Here is a 17,290-nt window from a genome sequence, read left to right on the forward strand (position 1 = left end):
GATTCGTAATCTACAAATATTGGTGTAAAATTTTCTGTTTGTGTCCTTTCCTTTGCAGAACCACGGTTTTCCAATACGCCAATTAATTTTGCGATACCATTTGCCTTTAGTCTGTAATATTTGAGTCCAATGCTCCTCCCATTTAGTTGTAACGATTTTATGTATTCCAATACTACAATCTGAGTAACAAAGGGGTAAATCTTGAACACGAGCAGCACTTGAATTAATAATTTTAGCCAAAGTGTCTACTTGTTCATTCCCAAACACTCCAATATGTGAAGGGGTCCAGATGAAGATAATATCTTTTCCATATATAGTACAGAGATGATAATATTTATTACGAATTTCTTGAATTAAGTAGTTTGATGATGAAATGAATGTGTTATTTTTTAATGCCATAAGAACACTCATACTATCTGTAATTATAATCCATTTCGAATATAGTACCTGTTTTTCTATGTATTCTAATGCTAAAAATATAGCTTTTGTTTCTGCTGTGTAAATACTAGCCAAAGTTGAAATTTTATAACCGTGACCAAATCTATTTGACAAATCGTAAAAAGCCACTGAAGTGCTAAGTGCATTTTTGGAACCATCTGTATATATCTGCCTGTAGTCAATAAATTCTGATAAAGTCTCATACATATCGTGCTTTTCTTTTATGTCTTTACGTATAACAATTTTGATCTTACAGAACTTACTCTCATAAAGGCCATTATAACAAGGAAGTATCTTACTACTATAGATGTTATATTCATCTCGTAAATTCAAATCATTGACAATAGTTTTATTCAAAAACATAGAAATGGGGCAATTTAATAATTTGAGTATGAGTGGGTTATTGGAAACTGAAAAAACTTTGAAGAGAAATTTGAGTTTTAGGTATTCGAAACGAAGAAGGATAGGAGGCAAATTACATTCTACTTGCATTGAGATAATTGGAGAAGTATACATAGCACCTAAAATAAGTCTTAAATTCATATTTTGAATTTTTTCGAGTTTTTCTACTAATTTATGTTCTGAGGCATAACAAAAGAAAGCGTAATCAAAATTACTTCTAACAAGAGATTTGTAAAGTAAAAGGATAATTTTAGGATCAGCTCCCCAGTTACGACCAATTACAGATCTTATTATATTAGTGGCTCTTAAAGCACGATCTACTAAGCAATCAACGTATAGATCCCATTTTAAATTTTGATGAAAAATTACCCCCAGAAATTTAACGCTACAGTCTGTTGGAAGAGTTTGATTATTATATATAATATTCATTAATGGAACATATTTATGAACTTGATGAAAAACAACTACTTTACTTTTGGTTAAACTAATATCGAGGGAAAGAAGAGAAAAATATTTCTCAAGTCTTTTTAATGACTCATTTAACACTAATTGCATATCAATAATATTCTTTCCTTTTATATAAATTAATAAATCATCGGCAAATTGCAAGTTGTTCACACTGTTTCCTAAAATTGAATTAAGTTTATAGATATATAAAATATATAGTAGCGGGCTTAGAATACCACCTTGACATACTCCTTTAGAGCTTAACCTAGGTCCTATTAATTTACTATTTACTTTAACATACACTTCTCTATTACTAAGAAAATTATAAATCCATTCGATAAGTTTCATTGGAAGAAATGAGGATAAAATCGAAGATAGAACTGTTAAATTTACATTGTTAAAAGCTCCTACGACATCTAAAAAAACAGATAGAACATATTCATCGTTATTCAAAGCAGTACTAAGGTCGACATAGAAGTTCGCTAAACTTTCGCGCGCTGAATCTCCACGGCGAAAACCAAATTGATTCGATGGTAATATACTATTACTTTCAATAAAGAACTCTAAACGCTGTTTAATTAATTGTTCGAATAATTTGCCTGCACAGGACGTCAATGTTATAGGTCTATAGGAGTCGAAATTTGTAGGATCTTTACCGGGTTTAATTACTGGAATCAAACAATCCATTTTCCATTCTGGTGGGATAATACAGTCCTTCCATAAATCGTTAAAAATTTGTAAGAGTTTAGTAAGGTTTATTTTATTCAGCAATCGAAACATATTGTATGTTAAGCGATCAAGGCCACTAGCTGTATCTTTTCTAGATTTTACTGCACTGGATATTTCATCAATTGAGAATGGGTCAGTGAGAAATTTTGGGCATGAATTAACAGAATTAAACTGTTTGTCATCAAAAGATGAGTGTACAAAATCAGGAGTATATTTGCGTAAAAAATCATTGACCCATGATATATCTTTAAAATGATTTTGACGATGTTTTGAATTTAGTTTTCTCATATTTTGCCAAACAGTGGAAATTGGTGTTAATCTATTAAATTTGGAACAAAATTCCTGCCACCCCTGTTGTCTTACTTGCTTAATTACTAACTTTTTAACAGCTTGAACTCTTTTAAAATTTATGTAATTATCGAGAGTTGGATTTTGTTTAAACCTAAGGTAAGCCGCTTTACTATCATTGACAGCTGTCGCACACCTGTTATTCCACCAAGGTACTGCAATATGTTTGTGCCTCTTTGAAGTATTTGCACCGCTATTTGATAAGTTCCTACGTGGAACGGAACGTTCCACAGCTGTCAAAATAATTTTACAGAACCTATTGTAATTGTTTAAGGGTTCATTGACATCATACTCGAAATCCAAAAGTAATCGATTAACAGTTTCAGAATAAAGATCCCAATTAACGAGACGTAGGTTTATACGATTTAACAAAAGTTTATTAACTTCATCTATAGAAGCATGTTGTTCACCTGACGGAGTTGATGAAGAGTTCTTTGTGTTTATTTTAGTAAAAGTCGGCAGGTGATAACTTCCTAACGGATCATCATGAACCGACCACTCGCATTTTAATGATATGGATGGGGATACCATAGTTAAATCAAGGCCATTGGGTCTCCAAATATGAGAGCCAACAGTAGTAACTTGCTTATCATTTAATAGTACCAAATTACATTCATCTAAACAATCAAGAATGTCTTTACCTCTTGTATTAGTGGAGGTACAACCCCACATAGTATGATGTGCATTTAAATCTCCAGATATGATAGTGGGTTTAGGAAGAGACTCCAAAAAGAACTTAAATTTGGCTTTAGTAAAACTAGGTGTACTATTGGTAGGACAGTAAATACTGGCAACTGAATACCAAGAATTATTAACTTCAATACTAATAGCTATAGTTTGCAAAGAATTGTCTAAAAAAGAGTGAAGTTTTTTATATCTAATACTATTATGTATAATAATCGCTACTCCATTGTGGTTATTACCACAATCATTTCGTTCTATACAATAATCTTTAATTTTTAATTTGTAATGTGGTTTTAGCCAAGTTTCTGAGATGAGAGCAACGTGAATATGATGTTCATTTAAAAATTGTGTAAAAATATGTCGATTGCTCAGTAGGCTCTGAGCGTTCCACTGTATGATAGTTAATTGGTCTCGATTGAATTTTGTGAAATAGGTCTATTACCAAAAGTATCATATAACACATTCAAAACACTTTTAGTGTTAATAGATGTGTTCTTTGTGTTATGTAGTGAAATAAGTTTGATTATGCTTTCTATTAAAAGTGATAAACTCTTGTTATCAGAATTTAGAATTGAAATTAGGTCTACATTTTTTTTAGGTTTGTTACCCAGTTTAGGAAATATTTCAGTGCTAAGTATATCTCCAAAAGAAGCAGGTCTGAATTTAGATCTATTTTCAGCAATTTTCTTTTGTTAAACAGGGCATTGCGGTGATACACTTGTGTGATTTCCATTGCAGTGTACACAAATAGCGTTTTCCATTCCAGTTGTACAAGTTTTATAATTATGCTCACCTTTGCAGATGCTGCAACGCTCAGAATTCTTACAGAATTTAGCTAAATGTCCATACCTCAAGCACCGGTAGCATTGTTTAACTGGTGGTATATATGGAGTGACATTGTGGCGCCAACCTCCAATATCCAGATATTCAGGTAATACAGATGCAGCAAAAGTAATTGTCACGGTTAGAGTTGGCTGTAACACATATCCATGAGTCAAGGTATTTTTTCTTAAAATTCTTTTAATAGCAATAATTTTCTTAGAACTCTATATCATAGTATATATTTTTTTATTAGATATATTTGTAGGTACATTTCTAATAACGCCTGTAACTTCTGTTGAAGAAGCAGGAATACTGGCCTTAAAATGGTAGTCATTTAAAAAAGTTTTATTATTTAAAAAAGCATTGGCTAAGTCTGGCTTTTGAAAGTATACTCCGATTTTGAATTTATTTATAGATCTAAGATAAGTTACCCCTTTATTAAATCGTTTTAAACAGGAGGAGAGTGAGAGCAAGTCTCTGGATCCAATGGTTTTCTGACTATCTGAGGATTCTACAAAGACAACAAATTCTGTCCCAGGGGGTTCCTCGGGATATCTTCTAATATAATCTGTGACGTAGTAAGGTTTATACTTATCGGCCTTATCAATTTCAGATTCTGAGTCAGTAGAAGTATCTTCCGAATATATATCCTTGTCATTACAAGGTTCATGGTCTACATCACCTGAATCGTCATCTTTTTTTTTCCTTTTTCTACAACTGCGCTTCCCCATGAATGCTAATTATATTACTGTCGCTGAATTTAGTGAAAATATAATATTTTATTCAATAATAAGAATTGATAGAGATAGTTTTAATAAATTAATAAAAAAAATTTAAAAAACCCGCTTGTTCTTATTCGAGTTTCCCGCCTTTTTCTGGCGTGCAGGTTTTGTTTTTTGACGTTAAATAAATGTTTACACTTTAAAAAAATCTTGTGAGTATATAAAAAAAAAAAATAACATCGTCCTTTTGACAACATTAAATAATTTTTTTAGTGATTGTTTGTTTACATTAAAAAATGCAAAAATATATTAACAGATTAGTGGACTACTTGAGTAAAATAATAATAGATTCTTTTAGTCTCTATTAAAAATCTACCTACTTATCTATATAATGTAAATAGATTTTAACAGAGATAAAGTTTAATGTAGTGGTCGCATTTTGCTTTTATACAATATTTTTACCAAAATTGCAATGAATGTAACACAGTTCTTCTCTGTAAATACCAAGAATTGAATATAATATTAGCAAAGTTGGCATACAATCACGATGGTGGTATGATATATACTAGCAATTTGTTTATTTTTCTTCGTGATTTTTCATTGAATTCGTGTTTAGCAAAGGAAATTGTAATATGCTGATGTATATTATATAATATCACTTTTATCTGTGTCCGGATATGCAACTGTCAAATACTGACTATCAATTGATCTGTCATGTCAAGTTCAATTCTGTCACTTCAGTGCACTTTAGTCAATCAGTTAAGTTGACATTTCCGTTGCTTCCGTAACTTGCTTGAAACGTGATAATTGTAAACTTTTGCCTGTATTTTTATCCCAATAATCAGTTTTAACTCATCCAAGAAAGTTACAGATTGTTTTTCTTGTAAGTATTAATTTGTACCATTTTATTCTTTTGAATTACAAGTTTCAACGTTTCGTTCCACTGCCATTTGCACTGTCGCGGCATATTAGCTGAGTTTTATAATGTCAAGTAACATATATTAATCATATAACAACAATGTTAATAAGTATTATAACTGTACACAAGATAATTGCGTAGTTAGGAAAACTTTTATACCGCTATGACTATAGGTACTATTGTTTTGTTGATTTAAATTAGCCTACATTCTGGGATTCTACTTGCAAACCGGTTTATTATAAATGCTCTCTAGCGATCTCGTATGTCTGTAAAGCCATGTCGGCACGGTAGTAATTAACTTCTTGAGCGGCTTCAAATTAGCGTGTAGACATGATGATTTAATGGCGACATAAAGTTAAATAAATTTTGTGATTCTTTTTTCAAAATTGCTCTTTGGTCATTTAAAAATAAAACAGCCAATAAAGCAAGCATATCTTCTAAGTGGGTCTCAGTAATTGTTTTATTATAATTGCATCTTAAGAAAGAAAATATATTTTAAAGTAAAAATTCATTACACTTATTTACCACAACAAATTTTTCTGTAATGTTTGAATTTAGAACATTATTTACAAGTAAAGATAAAGTATAGAAAAACAGATTATAAATGCAGACTTGTAAACAAATGAGAAATTCATTTGGTGTAACCAACTGGATTGTCTTTATTTATTTAAGTTTAAATATTCTTGAGTGTGTTTATGTATACTCTATACTGTTATTACATATTTCTGTATTTAGCAAGGAGTGCTTTAATTTTGGGTATATCCGCCACAAATTTGAAAGACCTATATTTAGATATTGTATAGATGCAACAGCAAGCTTTTTTATATAATTTTATTGTAATTAAATATATATCAAATTAATTGTTTAATGGAAATCTTAAAGCAATTTCTTTTTAGCTGTCTATATATTTTTTTTTATTGTTTTTCATCTATCCTTTTTTTTTTTAATGTAAAAGTTTGTGATAATTGTTAAATATTTGTTACCCAATCATACTTAAAGGGCTGAATAGGTTTGAATGAAATTTGATACATATATAGGTTATATTCTAACATGACACATAGGATATTTTGTACACTGATTCATGTGGCAAAGGCACTAGAGACAGCAATGCAAATAGAGTATATATAGATTTTTTATTACCTACCTATGTATTACAAAGTAAATAAATGAAACATTTATGATTATCTAGTAATATAGTTAAAAATCCTGGCAAAACCCATCAATAGCGGAACACCCATGTTCAGCAGTTGACAGTTAACTGTGGATATGATGACAATGATGGTAAAAATCAGACAACATAGATAAATTTGTTTTTGAAGAGTTTATAATTTTTTTTGATGGTGAAAAGGGTATGGTAACCCCACCTGCGCTAACAGGATACACTGGCAGAGCACCAGTGAAGGGTGATAGATGAGAATAAAAACAGGCCAGTTAGCCCATCATGATGAATTCATCAGGAATTAACCATAGTTTCCAGGGAGAACCGCAAGGAGGTCGACCTGGTTGGGTATATTGCTAGCAATGGGATTCTCAGTCTCCATTACTAACAATCCCTTTCCCCCCGAGTTTATAATGTTTAAAAGAATATTTATTGACAGCTTTTGTTAGTTTTTACTCTTTACAAATTTTCTTTTTTTATATTTTCCAAGTCGAAAACTTTAAGTCAGAAATATATAAATAAAAATCTATTTTAGGATTTGCAAATTAAACATTTGCATGTTGTAATAACCTGATTAGACTAGTCTTATTTAGCTAATCTAGGCTTATTTGGAAATTCTTTTGGCCTTCTAGCAATATAATATTTATTTATTCACACTTTATTGCATCATTTATAAAAATAATGAGTACAGTAAATTTTAAAGTGAAATGATACAAAAGGTGGCTTATCACTAAGCAATCCCTTCTAGACAATATTTGGGTAGAAGACATTTTAAAAATAGACAAAGGGTTAGTGCATATAATATATATTTAAGTGTGTCAACAATATTCTAAACTGTTGTATATTAGCCATTTCACGCGGCGTTGCCCGCTTCTATGTAGTTCCCATATATCATTCCCATTGGAACTCTTCATGAATCCGGTCTTATATTGTATTATATACATAAATGATAATTACGTACCTAATACCTTCATAAAGTTGCAGCCAATACAACTGATCGGTTATTTTATAGCATTTTATATGTGATTCTTTAGATTGATATAACTTTTTTATTTCTAAACTGATTGAAATAAACAAACACTAAATGTTAAGTGAAGCAAACTGCAACACAATTATTAAAACCGCATTCAAATCGGTTAAGCCGTTGCTGAGATTACCGTGTACAAACATACAGACAGACAGACAAAAATTCTAAAAATCATTGTTTTGGCTTCTATTGCATTCATGAAGCCCCTTACAGTAGTTTTTCTCATATATCTTCCATGTACAGACAGCGACCAGTTACGATTTGTTATATGTATTGATTTCAAACTGATAGTATTAATAGATGCTAAGATATAACACTGTAACAGATGGACAGATAGATAAAGTTGCACAATAAGGATTCCTTTAGTACGAAATTATCCGATTTAGTACGAAATCCTAAAGATTTTTAATTCATTAACAACCTTTTGAAGGTGTGTTCTATCAGTCAATTTTGACATTCTTCCCAAAAACACGTAAGCAAACAAGTACCGACTCTTTTTTAAAATCAAAAAGCTGAAGACCCATTTGATGGAAAGTGGTAACCATCAGCTTTAAATTAAGCTGATGGTTACCACTTAAAATTAAGGTTTTTTTTTTGATAATAGAATGGCAACCCTGCCTGCGCTATCGGTATATTTATCAACTCATTCTGGTTAATCCTTAAATTTACCAATCTTGTCTTGTAATGTGCAATCTTTTATTTATAGTAACATATATAAAGTTAACTAAAATACAAGCTAACACGTTTCATTGGTATATGAGTGTTAGATTGTGCCTATTAATTACATGCCTAATCCTACTGATAATATAATATCTTTATAACTATGTAATATTGCACTAAGCATCAAGTAGTTATTTTAGCGCCAAATTTTCAAATTTCGAGTATAAAAGCAACATGTTCTTATTTTAAATTATTTTTTTTATTTAGATCGAAAAAACTAAGCTTTATAATCTGTGGCATAGACAGAGAAAGCCTTGTATTATCCTTAATCTATGATCTGTAGTTAATTTTAGAATGTAACAAGAGAATACAAGGTTATCTTAATCTATGAATTTTTAAACTGCTTCGAAAATAGAAGGTATTCTATTTGTTTGTATTTTTTTTTTGTTATTAGAGATTAAGTTGACAAGTACAATATTGTAACGCAAATTGTGTTTATTCAGTTGTTTTAAATGAAAAAACGCAGAAGAGATCGCTCTAGCGATAAATCCGCCTAATGTTTTCTCACTGTGATCAATTCTTGTAATTGTTTGTATTTAAAATATAATAAAACGCCGGCAGCTTACCTGCAATGCCGTTGGTGTTGTGGGTGACCATGGGCGGCGGTAGTCACTTACCATCAGGTGAGCCGCATGCTCGTCTGCCCCCTGTGTTGTAAAAAAAAAAATTACTATTGTAATGTTTTGGAGAAAACAAAGAGTATTTACATATTTATCTGTCTATTAGCATTTTCCATCATATGGGCTGTTAGCTTGTTAAGTATCATAAAAAAAGTAAAAAAAAAAACAACGAACTAAGAGTGCCAAGTTAGGGATCGAAGTCAAAAGAATAAAGAAAAACTTAGGGATGGCGCCATATTATTCCGATATACAATCTCTAGACGAGATGGTACATACAATTTTCATACAACTAACAATACCTCGTCTATATTTATGACAATTCCAGTCTATGGTAGTTCCTCTATACCTAATTACCATTTCTATAAATGTCTATGGTAATTTAAATTCTTTTTTTTGTTAACCGGAAGTATTGTCTTTTTGACGTACAAGTATTAAGATGTAAATGCCATACATTGATAACAATCGCCTGGTCTTCAAACAAGGATACTCCTGTGTTATGAGGAATCGGGCGACGAACGTCTGCGGACGTAACCCAGTACACCCATACCTGGGTAACTTAAAAAAAAATAGGCCTGACTTGGAATCGAATTAGGGACTCATTTAGGCAAAATTGTGCGCGCCTTTGTTGTACGAGGTTTGTCCGGAAAGTACGTATAAAAGTTTTTTAAAAATTTTATTTTACAATTATTCAGGTAAATCAATTTTATCCCCTTCAAAGTACTCCCCCTGTGACATAATGCACTTGTGCCAACGCCGTTTCCACTGTGAGAAGGCTCCTTGAAAGTCCTCTGGTTGTAGGTTTCTCAGCTGCCCCGTCGTAGCTTTTTTTATCTCATTTATGTCCCCCAAATGCCGCCCCCGAAATACCAATTTGGTTTTTGGGAACAAGAAGAAGTCACACGGGGCCAAATCCGGCGAATAGGGGGGGTGTTCGGTCACCGTAATGGAATTTTTACTCAAAAACTCACGGACAACAAGAGAGGTGTGGGCAGGGGCATTGTCGTGGTGAAGAATCCAACGCCCCTCTCGCGCCAATTCTGGACGAACTTGTGCCACACGAGCTTTGAGGCGTCTGAGCACATCGACGTAGAATTTTCCATCAACTGTCTGGCCTGGAGGGACGAATTCTTGATGGACAATCCCCCGAACATCGAAAAAAACAATCAACATTGTCTTGACATTTGAGCGGGATTTTCTTGATTTTTTTGTTTGTGGTTCCCCGGATGTCTTCCACTCTTTGCTTTCACGGCCATTCTTGCCGAGTTTCGAGAGAAACTTGATTACGACGCGCTGCTCTTCAACGGAAGCGGGCTCCATGCCGACGGGGTTTCGTTAAGAGGTAACTTCACAGATGGCGTGACAAGCCAGTTCGCACCGCACGGCGGTCAGACCAGAACTGAAGCATTGTTAGGGACATAAGGAAGGGGTCCTGCGCTTACCTGGCCTCCCCACTCCTCTTTCTCGCATTCCAGAACACTTTTATACGAACTTTCCGGACAGACCTCGTATGTGCCGTAAGAAGCGACTAAGAGACTAATGGTCGAGGGATGGGCATCAGCGTGGTAACATAGACATTATTAGGTCGACCTTCCCGTTGTTCTCCTGGAAACCATCGTGCTGAATTCCAGGTGTATTCATCACGATGGGCTAATTGGCTTTTTTTTTATTTAACGTCTGGAAAATGCTTTATGCAGACCCATACACCTTGTGGGAGGTGAATGGGTACTGTGGGAATCCCCCCGTAAGGTGGGGGTGTACCCACCAAAAACCAGACGATATACCCTCGAAGTGTCATGTGTCGGAGACATGGGTTCGCTTTCGCACTCACCACATCTCCGACGGTAGCGACCCGCCCCCAGATGGTAAGAGCAGGTCTCCTCTCTCAATATAGGGTGGATGGCGTGCTCACCCTACCACTCGGGGGATGCGCCGGTATATTAGTTCATCCCCCAGGATGGGCTAACTGACCTGCCTTTTCATTTTCACCTATCATCCCTCACTGGAGCCCCATACACGTATACGTGCAGGCGAGGTTACCATTACATTATCATCCATTAAAAAAATCCCCCATGGGTGGAGGCTTTATGTCCAACAGTGGAAAGTTAACAGTTGATATACATACAATAATAAATGTCACGGAGGTCGTAGTGATGATTTCAATTGACTTCCAAAAAGGAGAATCTCAACTCCATTGTATTTTTTTAATGTTTTTTTTTATTATTGTACTCGGAGTAAGTTTTAGTACTTTGTACTGCGTCATATGTTTTGGCTGTATAATTTGCCGCTGTTGTCATACCTATTTGGTTTACAGTTTTTTTTTATCTCGCGCGTGATAAAAAAGACAAATATGAGAAAAGAGTTCAAAGTACATATTTAACTGACTTTCAAATGTTAAATGTCTGATTTTTTAAAGACCATCTTTTTGTTATGCAACTTAGAATGGCTTACAAGCTGACGGCCCACTTGATGGAAAGTGGTAATCGTCGCCTGTAGACATGAGCAGTACCATGGACACAACAGAGTATACTGTTTCGCCCATGATATCCCCCATACGTTGCTATTCCTGAGGACACAGGTGTTATTCCTCTGTACCCTGTAAATACACTGCCATATCCCACCCTTCTAACCGAAACACAGCCATGCAAACAACTGCATCACGGTAGAAACACGAACGGGACAGAGGTGGCCAAGCAAACTATTTTTGTACAAACTCTCCCTCTGGTACTAAGATCACGGTTACGCGGTTAGGTCGACAACTCTGAACCAATTTTCATAATTCTTTTAACCGCTTTTCTTTTAACATGTCTATAGGCGACGGTTACCACTTTCTATCGGGTGGGCCGTCAGCTTGTTTGCCATTCTAAGTTGTATAAAAAAAATCCATATTACAAAAAGATTTGGCTTATAGTTTTACGACTGGCCACCTGCCTGACGTCAACCCTCTTTGGGAATGCATTTATTGGTGGTTTCCACCATCTACGGTGTAGAGGAAAGGGTTGAGCAAAAAAAGGAACGCTAAAAACGTATATTGCTCTGAAATATTTGCTACACTACTACGAACTTCCAAGGTCCAAAGTTTAAACTAAATTTTCAATGTCATCAGATAACAAGAAAAACGGCGGCGGCCACGACATTGACTTTGTACGTATCTAGTAATTAACCGACTTCGCAAAGAGGAGGGTTCTGATGAAACTAAAAATAGCAGATACAAATCGTATGACGTGATTACGTCAGTCCGTAACTACTCTTTCTTAGCTACTTTTTTTTTTAATGGGTGATAATGGAATGGTAATCCCACCCGCGCTATCGGTATACACCGGTGGGGCACCAGTGAAGGATGATAGGTGAGGATGAAGTAGGCCAGTTAGCCTATCGTGACGAATTCAACAAGAATTGTTCACGATGCTTTCCAAGGGGAACCACGTGGAGGTCGACCTGACAGGATATATTGCTAGTAATGGGGCTATTTGACCCCATTACTAACAATCCCTTTCCCCCATTTCTCAGCTACTACTAGCGCTGTCTATGGCTACTGATTTGTAGTTTGGAATAGTTTTAAATATTGTTAATCCAACTATAAGTGAAAATAAATAAATAATTAAATGAATGAATGAATGAGTTTTTTTTATACAACTTAGAATGGCAAACAGGCTGACGGCCCACCTGATGTAAAGTGGTAACCGTCGCCTATAGACATGAGCAGTAACATGGACATAACAGAGTATACTGTTTCGTCCATTATACCCCCCATGCGTTGCCATTCCTGAGGACTACACACAAGCACACATATTTAAAAAAAAAATTATGGTATAAACAAAACTTAGATTATATAGATAGAGCATCGAGCCTCAAAAACGGGTCAACTTTTTGTCAGCTAATTGTCAAATTAGCTGACTCGTTTTTTTATCAGTGTTCTACATACTTACGCATATAATGTACCTTCACTTAAAAAGATGCAGAAATTATAAGACAAAATAAATATAGAAGTTATAAAGGAATCACTCGTAACTATTTATCACGCAAAATTGTATGAAAAAGTTGAACCGTTTTTTCGTAGCATTTCTATGAAGACGCTTTATCTATATAATCTAAGAAACAAAACTATTAAAAAAAAATGTATAGAAAACGAGACAGTTTGCAATGAAATTTATTTTGCACCAAAGACAAAAAACAGTGGCTTCTGCATTATTTTAAATTTTTTTTTTTTTGCTATTTAGTAACAGTATACAACTCTGTAAGGTAATGTATACATTAATCTATGCACCCAAGTTCCATTTGTCGCAGATGCCCTCAGTGACCTATGCGGTTATTGACCAGATAATGATGTTTTGTGTGGGGGAAAGGTACATGAATAAAGGGGGGGGGGAGAGTGGGCATAAAATAATCCCTTTCCATATTGAGTGTACTAAGTAAAGAAAAAACAATCCGTGTTCTAAATTCAAAAAATGAAAATCACGATTCAGTGTTCCAAATTATTTGAATTTAGAATTGAGAAGACTTTAAGAGCGTTCATAAAGAATTAATTGGCAACGTCGCAAATAGTTGTTGGACACAAAAATTTGTCTTCATTGATGCAACTAAACTGTACGTCTTAATTGATTTGTTTTGGAATCCTGCAATGAGGATGAGGGCGTTTATATTTGTGACATTGTTTTATACTTCTGCGTATATATGTAAATATATATCTCTTCCAGCCAACTTAGCAGTTAGAGAGAAAATAATTAATTGGCGGGTAATCTATGTGTATGTAAAATTTTTATTCATATTGATATGTTAATTATAAAATAATTGTCAATAATAAATTTTACATTACTAGATTATATATTCGACACTGTTTATGTAGAAAGTATGCAAGCAGGTTGTATCTGAATTTGGTAGGGTTATACGGCTATATAACATTTTCTATACACTAGCCTGTTATGAATCGACAAAAATAGCAACCGATGGTGTATCTTTCGTCCTTTTTTCACTAATTATATTTGCATAAGAAGAAAGGAGGCAACCATATGATTTACAGTTTTATTTTATCATTCCTTCTATGTAACTCTCTGTTTTTAGATTTGAATAAAGATTCTAAACTATGCTTTTCTTTGCAGGTGAAATGATTATGGCGGCGAGGTGACCTTTGGAAGTACCGAATGTTCACAAACAAGCAAGGACTCCTTCACTGATACCTTGTTTTGTGATGGGTGAGTAAATTTTATCATTATTAGTGAATATACGTACGGCTCGCCATCGACAGGGAGTTCACCCTCATACCTTATAGCCTAGATGGTCGCGTACAACGCGGTCTCAGAGATGTTTTCTCCCACGAACACTCAGGTTGTGGAATGAGCTCCCTGCCGAGGTTTTCCCAAGAGACTACAGCATGGGATTCTTCAAAAGGGCGGTAAAGAGGTTTCTTCAGGGTCGGCACAGCGCGCATAATATTGGTATTGCAGGCATTGTTGCAGGCAGGCTACTGTAACCATTTACCAGCAGGTGGGCCGTATGCTTGTTTGCCACCTCAGTGGTATAAAAAAAGGTAATGGGTATTCTTAGGTTATATAGATAGAGCATCGAGCCCCAAAAACGGGTCAATTTTTTGTCAATTGTCAAATTGGCCGACTGGTTTTTTTTTATCAGTGTTCTATATACTTACGCATACAATGTATCTTGACGTATTGTTTAATAAATAAAATGATTGTTTACGCATTAAAAAGATGCAGAAATTATAAGACAAAATAAATATAGAAGTTATAAAGGAATCACTCAACTATTTATCACGCAAAATTGTATGAAAAATGTTTTCTACCAGAGGGAGACTTTGTACAAGTAATTTGCTTGAGAATCTCTGTCCCATTCATGTTTCAACCGCATAGCAGTTGTGTTTGCATAGTGTTTCGGTTTAAACGGTGGTATATGGCAGTGAATTTACAGGGTACAGAGGAATGCATGAGGGTATCATGGGCAAAACAGTATACTCTGTTATGTCCACGGTACTGCTCATGTCTATAGGCGACGGTTACCACTTTCAATCAGGTAGGCCGTCAGCTTGTTTGCCATTCTAAGTTGTATAAAAAAAGGTATTAATAGACTCTTTAGTGAAATTTGAAAATAGATAATGAAAAATATTATTGCCTAGTAACCTTAACATTTGTCATGTGTCTTTATGAATTGACTCTTGTCTGAGGAACTGTCTTTACAAATTAAAATAACGTTTTAATACAACGTAGTACTGCTTCTCTTTCCGCGTTCCGCGGAAAGCAGATAAAGTTTTGTTTGAGAAAACAGTTGAGGGTACGATAGGACTGATATACCTGAAGGAGGTAAAAGCCCTTAAAATAATATTTCTCAAACATGCTTGGAAATGTGAGCATTATTTTGACAATCTTCTTCGAGATAAATCAAAATTGCCGTACTGGCCAAGATACTGCCGTACGGGCAGCGGCCGGCAAAAGTTGTATGAAAATCCATATCTGTCGTGTTTTGCGGCCAGATAAATTACTATGTAAACTCATATCTGTCCTGTAATTTAAAAATGGAATGACCTTTTACTTCGAAACATGGCTACCAAGGAGGTAACTAATACAAAGTTTTATTTAAATTTCTTGGCTGGCTTGCAAATAGAAAGCTGTTTATTGAAAAAAAAAACAAAGGAACATGGCGCGTGAAAAAATATTATTGTTCGTTATTCGACATTGAATTTAAAAAGTAAAAATGTGTTTTGGATTTCCGCGCATTGTTTGAGAAAAGTACTATACAAGCCTTGGCCACAACTAGGCATTGATGGACTCACGTATGTGTGCCTCGGCTACACCTCGGCCCACATTTGTACGTCCGTCCATTAATGCCTCAGTTGCTGGCCGCTGCAGTAATGTACTATTAAAAAAAAAAACGTAGTACGATATAGCGGTTCGTGTATTTAGCGCGTTTTGTGTTTCTTATAAATGAATTGTCAAGTTACTCCGACTAGAACTGAATCTGTTGTGTTCGGAACAAGTGCTACTACTGCCTTCACGCTGGTCTACCCTTCCATGTATATCTACTCCTAACAAGATAGGTATTCAGCTGCGATTCTAACAATACTAAGGGTTTTTTTATGGATGATTATGATATGGTAACTCCGCCTGCGCTAACGGGATACACTGGCGGAGCACCAGTGAAGGGTGATAGATGAGAATGAAAACAGGCCAGTTAGTCCATCATGATGAATTCGTCAGGAATTAGCCATGATAGTTTCCAGGGGAACCGCGAGGAGGTCGACCTGGTTGGGTATATTGCTAGCAATGGGATTCTCAATCTCCATTACTAACAATCCCTTTCTCCCGCAATAATAAGGGTTATAAGGGAATGGTAACCCCGTCTGCGGTATCGGTATACGCTGGCGGGGTACCAGTGAGACATGAAAGGTGAGGATGAAAGCAGGTCAGTTAGCCCATCATGACGAATTTCACTAGAATTAGCCGCGATGCTTTCCAGGGGGAACCGCGTGGAGGTCGACCTGACAGGATGTATTGCTAGCAATGGGGTTTGATTGACCCCAACTAACACCATTGACTAACAATCCCTTTTCCCTCTATCAATCGTCGGGTGTCAGCAGTCGGCATACTAAATGGTAGCGGAATTAAAAAAATAAATTCTAATTAACTAACTAGTAAACTAGATTGCCACCAGATGGCGTTGTTTGTGTAAATTGTTCAATTATTAATTTATATTGTTTGGCAATCACGCACTTGTTCCAGGTATTCAATACCGCCATATCCTGAGAACCTCCAAGTCCAGTCCTCTCCTGCTGCTCCTGCATCTTGTAAGAACCATCCGATTACCTTATCCAATCCATTCCATCCATCGTAGACACATTAGACTGATATATGATACACGGATGAATAACGAGATGTTTCGTAGACACATTAGACTTATATATAACACACCAAAGAATGACAAGATATTTCGTAGACACATTAGACTGATATATAACACATCGATGAATAATAAAATGTTTCGTAGACATATTAGACTGATATTATAACACACCGATGAATGACAAGATGCTTCGTAGACACATTAGATTGATACACACCAAAGAATGGCTAGATGTTTCGTAGACACATAAGACTAATATATAACACATCGAAGAATGGCAAGATGTTTCGTAGACACATTAGACTTATATATAACACACCGAAGAATGACAAGATATTTCGTAGACACATTAGACTGAAATATAACACACCGATGAATAGCAAGATGTTTCGTAGACACATTAGACTA

The 17,290-nt window shown here is 34.9% G+C and overlaps 1 protein-coding gene and 1 long non-coding RNA gene across 2 annotated transcripts in view; both read left to right on the forward strand.

Moving 5' to 3' along the window:
• Positions 1-979: 979 nt before the first annotated feature.
• LOC128201603 (uncharacterized) lies at positions 980-5,012 on the forward strand. The gene is made up of 3 exons (XR_008253322.1): positions 980-2,826; positions 3,850-4,047; positions 4,484-5,012. It is a non-coding gene; the product is annotated as an uncharacterized LOC128201603 (long non-coding RNA).
• Positions 5,013-5,320: 308 nt separating this feature from the next.
• The window catches only part of LOC113510113 (pantothenate kinase 3), a 54,096-nt gene continuing 42,126 nt past the window's right edge, over positions 5,321-17,290 (forward strand). Inside the window, exons 1-2 of the mRNA XM_052899025.1 lie at positions 5,321-5,475; positions 14,134-14,226. The gene's annotated coding sequence lies outside the window, so the exon portion shown is untranslated. The remainder of the gene's footprint in view (positions 5,476-14,133; positions 14,227-17,290) is intronic.

Source organism: Galleria mellonella, unplaced genomic scaffold (genome assembly GCF_026898425.1).
Source record: "Galleria mellonella isolate WM207_F2 unplaced genomic scaffold, CSIRO_AGI_GalMel_v1 utg121, whole genome shotgun sequence".
NCBI classification, from domain to species: domain Eukaryota; kingdom Metazoa; phylum Arthropoda; class Insecta; order Lepidoptera; family Pyralidae; genus Galleria; species Galleria mellonella.